The sequence below is a fragment of the Eublepharis macularius genome, chromosome 1, assembly GCF_028583425.1.
Source record: "Eublepharis macularius isolate TG4126 chromosome 1, MPM_Emac_v1.0, whole genome shotgun sequence".
Classification (NCBI taxonomy): Eukaryota; Metazoa; Chordata; class Lepidosauria; order Squamata; family Eublepharidae; genus Eublepharis; species Eublepharis macularius.
The window spans coordinates 97,064,918-97,080,104 of record NC_072790.1 but is presented as its reverse complement, the minus strand read 5'-3'; the positions used below and the strand labels follow the sequence as shown (position 1 = coordinate 97,080,104).

Genomic DNA, 15,187 nt, shown 5'->3' with positions numbered 1-15,187 from the left:
TCCTTGCTAAAGGATCAGAAGAGACGAGCTCACAAAGAAGAAATTTAGGCACCTCCCTCCCAAAAAGCTTGAAGTTACTCCTTTTAGCTCCCATGTTGAATTTTACTGTATCTATTTTATCCCTGAACTGTCAGGAAGAAGTGAAGACATTTTGTGCACAGACAGTTAAAAATAAACAAAACAACGTAATAGTAAATACATTTTTTAAACTTGGAGATTTATTTTGTTTTAATAAATCTGACACCAGTCAGGGAGAAAGAAAAAATGATGCGAGCCCAGAATAACCAGAAGCCTCTTAAAAGTGCTTCATTTTCCCCCATAGAAATTTATCTCTGTTAGGTTTTGAAATCACTCTGGAGGCTCATGAGATCATCCTACCCTCCCGCCCTCCCTCCCCCTACATTTTTAATTTTTTCATTTCTTTTTTTTAAAAAGCGAGCTTGCTCATTGGGTGTAATTTTCCAAGCCTTCACAGCCCTAATAAATAAGGAGCACCTGTAAAACAGTAGCTTGACTTAAGTGAATCTGTACAAAGGAAAATATAGAAATACAGTATGTACACAGTGCCCTCAGTTCACCGTTGCTGTAAGGCTTTAATTTGATTGGCTTTTCAAACCTGGCTCCTAACTCCATTGAAGCACCTCCATTCCAAACTGCATTCTGGTTACTCGTTACAACAGCCTTACAGTAAAGGTGTGCCCTGGGCACTATCGCATGAACAATTGCTTTATTCAAGTTAGTAAACAGTTACACTGGATCACAAGGTGATTTGAACATTTTTTTCTTTTTTTCCTTAGTATTTTGTCAGAATGGGATACTCCACAATTGTCTTACCAAATCAGTGCCGGCATACATGCTCTAGTGTACTTTTGGACTCTTGGCTACAACTATACAAGTGCACACAAGTAAATTCTACCCTGTTATCCTCCACCCACTGACTGAGGATCGAATTGCACATTTCTTTTAACCATGACAGGAGAAAGCAAACAGTGAAACAGAATCATGGGGGCTCTCTTCTCACTTTACCCCTGTGTTTTCATTGGCTTGGCCATACCTTTCTAATTATCATGAAAGGGCTCTGCATCTGGAGAGATTGTCTCACTGACTTCCTGGATCACTGAAAAACCATCAGGGTTGAAATTTCATCCAAGTCTTTCGTAACACCCAGCAAATATTTCCCCTAGATAGTTTTACACCTTGAGGGGATCTATTTTTTTGGTCTTTAGTTCAACACTCTTGCTCTGTTCCCAAATGGGGCGCTATTTAAGGGAATTGAAAGAGAAAGCTGAGAGGAATAAACATTTACTGAGTTCTCTTGGCGTTCAGTCTCTGCAAAACCACAGTATAAACTATTCATGCTGCTTCTTACAACTGTCAAATAAAAAAAAAAAGCCATAAAAGTGTAACACTGAAAATATGGCATTAAAAAGGATAAAGGTGGTCTTTGTAAAAAATAACAAGAACCAAAGTATATTAGCCAATAAAATATTCTAATAACTCTTCGTTTAAAAGTGCATCATGGGAAGGAGAGAGAGAGAGATGACTCTGAAGTATCAATACTCCAGGATAACCCCTTCCCCCACCATCAAAAACACGAATAGGTCCGAAACCATACAATGCAAATCACAATTCTTAGTGTAGCAGCAAAACCACAGCAGTTTTTCTTTTGAAAAAAATCCATTTCACTGTCCAGCCTCTAATATCTGAACCTTGTAGTCAGTGAGGAAAAGAGTACATACATTGGTCCATGTGGCTTTACAAACCAGAGGAAAATCCTCTATCGGCAAGAAACCAAAGGGAAGGGGAGAAGGGGAGATGGTAGTAGGAATGCTGAGCATACTTCATGGGGTCCATGATGTGCTTACAGTCTTCTGAGCCAAAGGCACCCAAGGGTTTAAGCCTTCCCTCTGAGAAAATGAATGGTGGGAAGTGGCTTTGTCTACTTGACTTTTAACCAGAAGAGTTGGTAAGTGGACCAGCTGGTGTATTTGGTAAAGTAGAATGGTTTGCTCTGCTCCCTTCCTCCATGCAAGATACCCTGTCAAAGTGAGCATTCCTGTAAAAATAGACAAAGACAGACAGATCAGCACACATCCAGAAGCCTCACAGCTTATTACAAGTCATAATATTATGCCCTGCTAGAAGTTTGGCCATTCCTGTTTTAATCTAGGCCCATGGTTTTAAATGTACCACCAATGATCCAATACTGTGAAGTCAGTCAGCATAACATGAAGCCTTCTTTGCATAAACGGTTGTATAGACTTGTTGTGGATTATGAACAGAGAGCTTATAGTTTATGACCCCTGCTTTTATAGAATGCCTAATGTGCATGGGGGCAGTGCTTGATGGCTTAATGCTCTGATGAACCAAAATAGTCCATCTTTTCAATGATCAGGAAATTATGGTATAGAATGTAGGTAAATATTTAACCTTCCAGATCTCTAGAAATATAAATAGCTCTGAGGCCAAAAGCTGCACCTTCTAACTTTTAGTTTGGAAATATCTTAGAACTGAAAGTGGTTTATAATATCTGCACAATTCCCTGCAGTATACACCCCGCCCCTTACACACACACTTCTTTGAATCCTATTTCTAGTCAAATAGGTTTATGGAACACTGCAGAGAACTGCAAAACCTTTCTATCAAATGCAAAAGAACAACGTGCTGGGAAGGGCCTCTTTTTTACTACAATCTCCAGATTGTGAATACTCCTAAGGTTGCAAGGATATTAATACTGCAATTCGTATCCAAGTTGTAACACTAATAAGGAATTATTTTAATGGTACAGAAATTCCCAATAATGGGGATTTGTCCATGTCCTCTTTTCTGTTTCTGTGAAAAAACAGTTAACCAGAAGCTGTGGAAACATCCTAGAAATACTCATTTTAACTTCCCTCCATGATCACACTGACATTTTTATTCAGTCATGTCATAAATGATACTTCCAGAGAAAAGCTAACTTTTCTAACTTCAACTTTTCTAATTTCATCTTATCTAAGACTTGATGCTCCCTGCTGTAAACTCACACTGAACTATCCCAGAAATGGTCTGTACAAAGGTAGTACATTATGGTCAGCATGTATGGCAATATTACCCAGTGACTATTCACATGACATCTTCAGCCAATCCCGTATATGAATACTGAATTATTCAGGTGGGCCAATCTGGGACTGCCATTGTCTGAAGAATAACATGCTCTGTTTGCCTACTTGGAAAGAAGACTTGCACTTTCTATTCCTAGGCAATAACTGGACATACTCTGATTGTAAATTTAGGCTGAGACAGGAACTCATGCCTTCTGGCTAGAGATGGGCATGAACAGCAATACGAACAAAAAAAAGCCATGAACAGCCCAATCTGCTGTTCGCAAACAAGCTGTTCATGAAGCCCCATTCTAAATGAACAAGTGGTCATTGCAAGCCTCCTTCGTTGCTGTTCGTCAAGCCAGACAATCTGGCACCCACAATCAATTCCCTTGGCAACTTAGGCAGGGATTGTCTGAACTCTGTCTGAACTCCTGCTGTTGCCCTGGAAACCCCAATCTAAGCCCAATTTAGCTTGATAGGCAGGTCTTCCTTTCAAGTGTGGAGCTCCTAATTTGTTACAAGGTAACAAAGATCAGGGGGGAGGGGGGCTCCCAGCTCTGGCTTTGGAGAGGGAGAGACAGCTGCTGTTGGCATTTTGACAGAGAGAGTACATTGGAGCTTGAATTTTATTTGTGTGTGGTGGGATAGGGATCTACCCCTTTAAGTTCCAGGGCTGCTGCCAGGCTCTGGGCCAAGTTATTATTTATTATTGGTACCTTTCCTGGTGCCTGCTCAGGTCAGGTTTCTGGGAGTGGTGCAGTAGGGATCTTGACTTGCATGATGGCAGGAGGAGAGCCTGCTGCCCCCCACGAACAGCCAACCACGAACATGTTCGTGTACAGGGCCATGTTCGTGGTTGTTCGTGAGTCCCTGTTCGTGGATGGCAAGGAACAACTAACATCATGTTCGGTTTTTTTTCTGTTCATGCCCATCTTTACTTCTGGTCATGGACTCAAAAAGGTTTAGCAGTGGGTTTCGAGGAATAAGCATGGAAAACAGGGACAATAACTTAATGTTAATGTATCATACCAATTAATTAGATGCCTTACATGGACCAAATAGCCTTGATTCCCATCCAGCTGGTTACATACTTGGGTGCTACAAGAAACTCAAGGAAGTAATATTTGCAAAAAGGACACTAAATTGACCCTACTAACGCACTGGTTACCATTTTGGATAATCAAAAATCAGAACATATATCTGAACATGTTAGTGACCTTCAGGTGCACTATCAGAAGATTTGGAATGAACAATCCTAGACTCCTTATTGGGTGCTGAGATGGCGCTTTATGTATCACACTAACAGCATATGCCACTTCCACCCAGTATGGTTGACCAAACAATGTCAGAGTCAACTAATTGTATGGATCTTTGCCATGATATCAGCACTCTTGATGCACACATTGATTATATAGTCAGAAACTGCATAATCATACACTGCCCATGTGGTTGGACCATTCAAATGGCACCCAAATTGCATGGAAGCCACTCACAAAAAGCAGTGCCTAAATAATAATTAAAAGGTCCTCCAAACTCTACACATGCATAATTACACCAGTATTCCTCCAAGGTGCAATTATAATTCATCCATTATAAATTTAAATCAATTTAACTTTGTTTTGCTAAATTTTTTTAAAGATATATTTTATTTTATTTTGTGTTCTACACTATTTAAATTACATGTGTGAAACTTTGACTGTCCACCAGCTCCAGCACACTCTGTGCATGATAGCTGGCTAGGATCAACTGCTTCCTGAAGAAGTCCCAAGTTATGCAAGGGGTACATCTCTACTGAAAACCTATGCTCTCAGACTGATATTTGAATGTGAGAAAAGTTTGTGGGAAATGTTCACATAGGTCACTAGAAAATCCTATTGCAGCCTGATCATATGGACAGAGCTAGTTTTTCTTTCTTTCATCTATTCATCTTGGAGGAGGGACAGAATAAAATTCTATACAAAGACAGACAGATAAACAAATGTGACATTGTGAATTTATCCCAGGAAATGCCTGAATTGTGAAGAGAAGCATGATAAATAAGAACATCCAATGCTCAAAGAAAGCACAGTGCAGAAGGGGTAGCATGCAAGCTTTGAAGTGCATGCACAGTGTAGGAAGTATTTCTGTATCCTCAAGTACGTAAAATTAGCAACTTGCTAACAAGCAACCATTAGCTTCTGTGCTTATTTCTCTTAGTCCTTACTTCAATGTTATTATTTCCCTAGATATAGTTGAGATTGTCAAAGTTCTGAAACTCTATGAAATTTGCTTTCAAGGCTTCCGAGGATTAAAAAGTGTTGGAGTGGGCTAGCATAGCATTCTTTCCTTCAATATACTGCAATGAAGTAGTAATCCAACCCAACAATGAATGTGAATGTTGTTGGTGATGATGCACCACAATATGCCTTGTTCCTTTGAGACAAAAATGGGCTCGGAGCACAGTCAAGCCCATAATTTTCTTAGGGAGGCTCAGCTGAGGTCATCAACCACAACTGAGTAGCTGAGGCAGGCATGGAAGCCCTATAAACACTTTGGGGTTGCCTGTTATTCTCATGAGTTCTGTAATTCTTAACAAACCTAAAAGTAGTTCAAGGTTTTCCATTAAAGCTTTCCCTTTTGAACAGTTGATGATTTATCTCTCCTTGCCTATGTAGTGAAGTTAGTAAATGACACCACATCACTGAAACTGGGAGAAACATTCTATGCACAAAGTCAGGCTGGCAACATATTATTTTGGGAGAAACAAGCCGAGAGCCATGGAGAAATTCAATGTGTGGTTTCAACCTAAGCACTTATTCAATCCTTACTATCATTAGCTCACATTGCCTTCAGTTCTGTACATCTAGTTCCTTAGTTGACATGAGTCAGATTACATCTACTTCATCTAATTATGTAGGGTCAAGAATGTAGAGTGATTATGACAGAGTTATAATTGCATCATAATTTTGAACTTTTATAATTAAATACTTGTGGATATTGCAACACTGTTAATTTCAGGTTCAGAGGAATGTTTTCTCAGAGATAAATGGTAGTATTTGGACGGAGGTGTTCTAGAGCTCTGGTACTTACAAGTGTACATATCCTGTCTCTGGTGCAAGGGCACAATTGATAAAGGGCATGGGTGTTTTCCCACTCTGGAGTTTAAGTGCTTTGCAAAAGCACTCAAAAGCTGACACCCCCAGGAGTAGTGGTAGTAGCCCTAAAGTCAGATATACAAAAGGTGACAATGTGCAGTCAAGTGCTCTGATTCATTTTTGGACAGCATGGAGTTTTAACAGCAAGTGGGTTAGATGAGCACTGTGATGCAACTATAGAAGTGGGTAATGAGCATCAGGCTGTAAGGAAACAACCTGCACCTCTGTACATATGCTGAATAAGTCAATCCTCCTAGGAAGTTATGCAATGCAATGTTTAACCTCCTCTTCTATCACTTGACCATAATCAAGTATGTCCCGCGTATCACACATCTTATTTAAGTTAGAATGGACATAACATAGCACCCAGTTACCAGTGGGTATTTTTTTCAGGTAAGTAATTTGTTTAGTGGATTTGACCAGGTATTATGAATTCCACCAATTTAGAACCAGAGCCAAGGGGAATAGAAGCAATAGTATGAAAAAAATGGCTTACTGAAAATATACCATTCAAGCATGGAATGTATTTTCCTAAGGTACAGCACAGAGATAGAATAATTTGACGGGCTACTTTGAACAGACAATTATGTCGAGCTTGCTTAGTCTTCTTGAGGCTGATGTTGAAAATACTCAGATATTGTTAACGTTCACCTTATCAAATGTGCAGAATAATATGAAACCTCAATGTAAAGTGAACACCTGCAAAGATTAAGGACTGTGTGTGTTAATCTGTGTGCATGTGTTCTGTAAAACTGTTTTACACAATTTCTTTGGGAAGGAAACCTTTGGGTAAAGGACTTAAAAATGGCAGCTCAAGTACTACATATAAAATGTATGACTATTTAAGGCACAGACATGCAACAGATCATAATGGCAGCAAGTTTTACACTTAACCACACAGGCTCCCCAGAAACAGCTTGAAATTACTCTAAATACAGGGTGAACATACTAATAGATTGTTGAGATGCAAGACTTTGCAAAGGAAACTAAACCTGATCATTTGCTCCATTCTATACTACCCAAATTCTTCAACTTTAAGAAAATGTGTGCATTTTCCAAAGGGGATGATTATGTTACTCAGGCTGAATTTTCAAAACAAGGATTGGAAGCAGAGATGTAATTGAGGGTGGGGAAGGAGCACAGGAGAGGAGTTTCAAACCAATTTTGATCTCTGTTTCTAGGTAATTTGTTATTCTAGGTTGGCTTAAATTTAAGAAACTTTTTAAAAAATTGGAAAACTAAGCCAGCTGCAGAGAGGATATGATTACAAATTGAGACACATATTATACAAAAATACCATTCTTTTGAAATACCAAGAAGAGACTGGGGAAATCAGTCCATGGAAACAGAAAGCAGACTTCATCCTGCAATATACTTATGCAGTAGGAGATTAGAAGACTGATCCTCATAGAGTTAATAAACTATAGATTTCTTGTAACTAGGGTATCATATTCAGACCCTTTGCCAGGCTTGTAAAATTTTCATATTTACCTGTTTTCATTCTTTTTCTGTTGAAACAAATACACTTCCAGCCACAAACACCTTTCACATAGGGGTAACAGTTCACACATGGCACCTGATGGACAATGCACAGCAGAATTGAACAATAAGGCTCAAATCTGGTATAAAATGTGTTTAACTTTAATGCTGCTGCTGGACTTGGGCCTGAGGACCAACCTGGAGCCACCAAACTATCTGGTTAAGGTGCTTAAATTACCACTAGTATAGCCTATTTCTAGCCTTGTGTTTGAAAGGTATTGTTGCTTCTTTTTCCTGTATGCACATTTGGATTTTAATTCAAATGTGTGTGTGTTCGACCAGTTGCTATTTAATTACACTCATGGAATTCATAACTTGGATAATCAAAAGGTATCTAAGATTTCTACAGTTTATAAAGCCAAGAAGATTGAGGGTATGGAGAGCCATCATATAAGTATCTGTGATTCATCTGAGTAAACAAAGGTGGGCATTTACTATGGATCATTCTGGTTGAGGGACAGCACTAACAGCACAACAGAGTTTGTAACACAGGAAATTATGGGAGGATGCTTTCAGTTCATGAATTTTTTAAGATTGTAGGAATCTTATGTCAGAAGAAGACCTTAATTTAGTGCAGACCATGTGAAGATTTGGAAGCCTAATTCCAGGTTTAAAAGAAACCAGAAAACTGATCAGTTCCACTTATCAGGTTAGATCTGGACAATGGCCAGCATGAATAATAAATTAAAAAATTAATTGGACAAACACACAGAAAGTAAGGTGGGCCATAATGGAAAAGCGTTTAGATAGCCTTTCCTAGATATCTTCCTGGTCATGAAACTTATCCAAATTACTGGTTGATAGTTAACCTACATAATAGAATCATAATAGCATAACAGTGTCAATAGTTTTTATATTTTCCTCACAATCCTAATGACAAGGCAGTAAGGGCATTCATTGGCAAGAAAGACTCAGTGGGTGGGAAAGGGTCCTTAAGCTTTCCCTGCTCAATAATCTTCTGCTACAATCTTCTCCTTGCATTTTAAAATCTTTCCTCAAGGTAGCCTCAAAACCAAGGGGAGGGGGGGGGAAAGAGAATTACACATAGGGGAATTTTCAGGTGAGAGGTGATGGGTGTAAGAGTTGCAAAGTCTCCCCTCCTGCCTGCTGATTCTTACCTGAAGTCTAAGTGGTAAACTAGCAGTGCCATCCTAAGAAGAGTTACACACTTCTAAGTCCATTGAAGTCAATAGGGTTAGGATAGATACTTAGGATGCCACTATAGATTGTATATGCAAATTTGTGTATTAAAAACCCCCGAGAATTATTTTAAAAACTAAAAACAGCTCTGGGAGATTTTGAGAACAGCAACAGCATGGGGGCATGGGATGATTATCTCTTAACCCATTGTCTTTCTGCTAAAAATGCTTTCTTTGATTGCTTGTCCTGCAAAATTCAGGTTCAGTAGCACCTTAAAGACTAACTAGATTTCTGGGGTCTCTAAGGTGCCACTGGATCCAAATCTTGCTCTCTTAGTACAGATCAATACAGCTACTCACCTGAAGCTGTCCTCCTGTAGTGTTCAAGTTGTGTTTATCCATGTAAATACTCAACTACAACCCTGAAGATGTGGAAAATAGCGGGATGGGGGGCATGGTTTTGATGGAAAATATGTTAAGAATAGGCAGTCCTTCCTGGAACCTCAAAATGGCACCTTCCTGAGGCTGTTTTCCTTTGCCTGTTTTTAGCTGCGAGGGCTTCATTACATACACTTGCTTTTAAAATAGTTTGCCTTTAACAGCTTTATATAAACTTGCTTTACTTGTATATAAACTTGCTTTGCTTGGTAATCCGCCATAGCCAGAATTTTGAGTAGAGGGAAGTGATCGATAACTCTTGAAGTCAGCATCCGCTAGCTAAGATGGTCACCACATTTCTAGTAACCAGATCAGCATAGAAAGAAAGGACTCAATGGTGATATGGGAAGTGTACACATACCTCCTATTCTCCATAAAGTTCTGGTGTATTTGGTGTGTGTGTGCACATATGGGCAGGCAAATTAAGGAACAAGCCTCTATAAAGTCCTATGGGGATCCACATGAGCATGAGTAATGTGTGTGGAAAGATCAAGTCATTATTTAATTTAATTCTGTTTTTAAAAGATGATTGTTAAGGTTTTTCTTGAAGGATCTTTTCCCCCTTCGCATACTATAGTCAGATGTTTTATATTGTGCTTATGAAACAATAAATATTTGTATTAGTTTAAAGATTAAAAATTACCTATATGGCTGCTCCATGAACAGAGACAGAAGTTTTTGTGGAGAGAAATTATACCCATAAAGAGAACTGTCTGAAGGTTGAGTCATGTGGGCATAGGGCACATTCTAGCCAAGAGAAAACAGCTTCAAAATCTCACAAGTGCCAGCTCCCAGTCTGTGGCCAACCAATTGAGTGCATTCAACATCACATGCCAGATTAAACTCTCATTGAGAAGCTGGCTGACTGAATTATATCAAGCTCTATTACTTTGACAGCCTACAGTCTGATATCTAAACTTCTCACTCCAAAGGGGGAATGTCGTTAATTAGTATTTCCAACAATTAAGTGAATGAGACATTTAGAATTCAACTTCTGGATATGTGCCTCAGCAGGGCTTTGCGTTGATGTTCACTTTCCCCATTACTACACTGGGATATAGTAAAAAGTCCAGTCGCATCTGATGAAGAGAGCTGTGGTTCTCGAAAGCTTATGCCTCAATAAAGTTGGTTAGTCTTAAAGGTGCTACTGGACTTTTTATTATTTTGCAACTACAGACTAACACTGTTAACTCCTCTGGATCTACACTGGGATATGAAATAGATATATTTATGGAAACATCACCTGAACAGTTCTCATTCATTTCAACAGGACTCACTTAGGAATATTATCAACTAGATTGCATTCTGTATTTAAAATTCCCTAACTGTAAGGCAAGCCAAAGGTGACAAGAGCACTTTCAGGCTAGTTGCACCTAGCTACTTTAAGAAAACTCTTAACCCTGAGCTTCAAGCATATCATGGGTTGGATACTATGACCTGCAAGTTCCAAATCAGGTAGTTCCTGTTTTCCCCTTCCCTGCAGTAGCTGAAGACAAGCCAAGGATCAATAGTCTTCTTGGCCAAATGTACAACCACATACATGGCAGCTGCAGTAAGAAGCAGGAACTGGAAAGCTTTTTCCACTGACTTTCTGTTATGATGGGAAAGGGTGGAGTGATTTTGACCAATTCATCTACTGACTGCTATCCCTCATGCCGCAATGGATTTTGTCCACAAGGAACCCCTAACCATCCAGTATCACCTTTGGGGAATTCATAGAGAAGTGCTGGAGGAATGTGGAGGCAGGGCAGAGATTCAACCCCATGACTACAGATTCAGCCACAGTTAAAGCTGTCACATGAAACCCACATATGCAAAGACAGTAGGAAAACTACTGAACATCCATGAACAGACCTAAGCAACCACAAAACCAGTAAGAATGGCTTCATTAGAGAATCATTATCATGTCATCTGAGCCGGCATGGTAGGGATCAGAGTGTCATTCTAGGGTCTGGGACACCTAGGTTCAAATCCCCACTCTGCCATGGAAGCTCATTGGGTGACCTTGGGCCAATCACAATCTGATCCTAACTTACCTCACAGGTTGCTGTGAGGAGAAAATTGAAGAGATGCTGTAAACCACTTTAGATTCCCACTGGGGTGAAAAATGGGGTATAAATGAAATAAACAAATAAGTGTTTTGGTAACCTGGTATAACGCTGAAATAGTTATAAGAAATTAGCCTTATATACTATTTGGATATTTCCTTTTTACCTCACTATAATATTCCTTTTTACCTCACAACTTTTTATCTAACAGATCTCCTAGTACTACCCTTGCTGTGACTTTTTTTTAATGTTTTGCTATTAAATCTAGTTAATGATACTTTTTTTTGTCTGCTCAAGATATTTGATCAAAAGAGCTTTAATCAGACGAAAGGAAAGGAAAAGAAAGAAATTAACCTTACTTATGTTTATCTCTGCACAATGTACTCTCAAAACAGAGGATTGTGGCAGGACATTTCTGTTCAAGAATACTCCTTTGCCTCCTTATGGAAATACTTTATGCCTTCACTTCAGTGGAGGAAACAAAAGAATATGTGCTTGTTATTTGTTCACGGCCACTTATGAAGAATGAGGCCAGGCATTTGCTGAAACTCTAAGAGTGGCAAAGGGCTATCTCCCTTGCTTTCCAAAGACATCTGGAGAGAATGTCTGAGAAAATTATCAGTACATGTGCCCTGTGTCTTGCAATTTAAGATGGCCTACTGTAAGTGCCTTTCTTGAGGGCCACCCAGATCTTATGTGTGCATATTTGCAAAGGAAATTGAAGCAAACAGGAACTATATATGCTTAAGAGCTCACAAAGAACTGATGATAATTGAGGCTTGTCTTTTTCATTGGTACTTTATACATAGCCATAATCATTTCGTAACTGGACTGCATTTTTAAAAAATCACTATCTGCAAACTTCAATGCTTAATTTGCACTTGAGAAGTCTTTGAGTTTAGTCTGAAAGTCTGAATTTACCCCTTTCCCTTGGAAACATAAAATTTGGGATTACAGTGCGATTTTAGGCAGAGTTACACCCTTCAAAGCCCATTGACTTCAATGGACTTTGAAGGGTGTAACTCTGCTTAGGATTCCACTGATAGTAGCTTTGCATTTTATTCCTAGAACTCCTCAGGCTAACACAGACTTTAAACTCTGAATGGACTGCAGGGGATGCTGGCATGTTGCATCAGCTCATTTTCTTCAGCTAAACTGCAGGTGCAGAGAAAAACAATTCAGGCAAAATTCATGACATGGGAGAATCTGGCTCTGGGCCCCACCAGCCAGCTCTGGTAAAAATTAAGCACTGGCTACATCAGACAAACAGATGATGGAATTGAATGTTACAAGGTCAAAATGTGGTTTTCTGGATACCACATAGAAATTCAGGCCTATCAACCTCAAATTTTGTGAAATGCTTCCCCCCGCTCCCCTTTAAGCCTGCAAGACAATGTCAGAAATCTAGCTGAAGGTTTCCCAAGAAACAGCCACTCAGCCTACTCCCTAGTTTGGGAAATGGAGCAACAGTTCCAAAAATAACTTACAGAGTGACTATCATACCAGATTGTTTATAGGGATCGTTCACTGTGAGCTCTGCAGAGTTTTTTTAATATCAAGGTCTACTCAGAAGTAAGTCACGTGTTATTTAGTTGAGATTTACTCCCAGAAAACTGTCCTTAGGATTGTAGCCAAAGGCATATTGTGGATTATCTGTTGGGAAGAAATAACTTGGGAATCATTTTGTAATCTCTCTAATTTTATAATGTCAGTTTGCAAACTATTCTTTTAAAAGTTTTTACCAGAAAGGGCAGGGGGAGGGTCATCAAATAAAAACTTTACTTTCCACAGTCTTAAAATGAGTTGTTTAGTCTCTCTAAATTTTCATACATCATAATAAATAGTTACAGGACTTGAAAAGACACAGAAGCTATATAAATGAAAATGTCATGAAAGGCTAATGCAGTTTATCAATGGATTGTCCTTGCACTAAATAATAGGAACTCAAAAAGTGACATATTTTGCATTATTATACATTTTGTTATAGAAAATATAGTAATGCATACAAACTTCATGTCTGACTTGAATCATCTTTCAATATGTTTAACAAGAATTTTTTTAAAAAAAACGTACACTGCAAATGCTGAAGAGTAGATTACAAAAAACATTTACACATGGACAGTTCTCAATGCTTGTACTAGTGCAAAACAAGGGCTTTCCCTTCTTACAACAGCCTCCAGAAACCTCCAAAAAAGTGGATGCTTATAGTCACAAGATCCCTATAAATACAGTGTGATGTGGTATTGGGGGGCTTGCTGTGAAGCAGATGGAACTGGACAAAATTGTTCCTCTTATCTACTCCATGGAGTTTCCGCTAATGCAAGAGGCTCCATCAGCACAAGCAGGAAGTGGAGATTATGTCACTGTTTCCACTTCTCGACAGCAGCCTCGCCTGTGTGCTGTGGTTTATTGTCTTCCATGATTCTAAGTATTGGTTTTTAGATGTCTCAGGAGGCTGCTGGGGGAGGGCGGAGGCAGGGAAGATCTCTGACCACAAGCACTTTCCCCTTGCGGTTCACAGGATTTAATCCATGTTTTGTTCTTCCTATCATGTAATGCTGTAATGTACTAATATAATGCTAAGCCTCATCTATCAAAACCCACTAAGTACCCAAATATCAAAGGTGCTCCTCAGACTACTAAACTAAACAGGGTAGTGCATAATAGATAAAGTATGGCTCCAATCTGTTGATTTATAAATTAAATTTTTGGAAGAGTTTGCTGTGGTGGTTAAGAGCAGCAGGACTCTAATCTGGAGAACTGGGTTTGATTCCCCACTCCGCCACATAGCCAGCTGGGTGACCTTGGGTCAGTCACAGTTTCCCAGAGTTCTCTCAGCTCCACCTACCTCACAGGTTGATTGCTGTGGAGATAATAATAACATACTTTGTAAAGTTAAGTTGTCCTGAAGGACAGTATATAAATCGAATGTTGTTGTTGTTAACAGGTATTCTGTTGAAGGAGGTAAATTTGTTTCCTCGGCCTTAAAGATATATAATGCCAAGGTTTCTAATCAGTTTTTATATGGTTCAGAAATCTGGATTCAGGCTGCTTCTGAGAGAATGGAATACATTCAGTATGATTTTTTCTGACACTTATTGACTACTCTAGGATGTGTTTTGGGAATAGCACTGAGAGCTGAATTGGGTGAATTATCGATGGAAGCTAAGGCATGGATTAAAGAATTTTTTTTAAAGTAAAGTTTTTAAAATCTGAGGAACGGCCCACTCTACTTGGACTCATCCAGGCAGATAAATATGATTGTCAATTGGATCATTTGGTGGTCCCTAGACCCAAGGAGGCCGCTGAGCCTCGACTAGAGCCAGGGCCTCCTTGGGTCCTGGCTCCCACCTGGTGGAATGCTCTGACTGCTGAGCTCAGGGCCCAGCAGGACTTACTATCCTTCCACCAGGCGTGCAAGACAGAGTTGTTCCGCAAGGCATATGGCTGAGGCTGGGCCTCCGCCGGCCTGAAAAAAGGGGTGTATAAAATCTTAACCCTCCCTGTGAAGGCTGTCCACCATCCTGTTTTAAATGTGTATTAATACACTGCTGTTTTAATGATGTTTTAATGCAGATGAATTTTGATTGTATTTTAGTATATTGTTATCCGCCCTGAGCCTGCTCACGGGGAGGGTGGAATAGAAATTTGAAATAAATAAAATAAATAAAATCAACTATTGGGAAAGAAAATTAAATGCCTAACAATAACAAATGATAGTCTACAGAGACCAAAGATAGGCAAATAAAAATACGCGTCAGGAAGTTGGACATTCCTAGTACATCTGTTAGGGCATGGAGGGT

At 39.3% G+C, this 15,187-nt stretch overlaps 1 protein-coding gene across 1 annotated transcript in view; it reads right to left on the bottom strand.

Annotated features, from left to right (window-relative positions):
• Positions 1–398: 398 nt before the first annotated feature.
• Positions 399–15,187, bottom strand: part of SOBP (sine oculis binding protein homolog) — a 255,682-nt gene continuing 240,893 nt past the window's right edge. The window contains exon 7 of the mRNA XM_055000153.1: positions 399–2,056. The gene's annotated coding sequence lies outside the window, so the exon portion shown is untranslated. The remainder of the gene's footprint in view (positions 2,057–15,187) is intronic.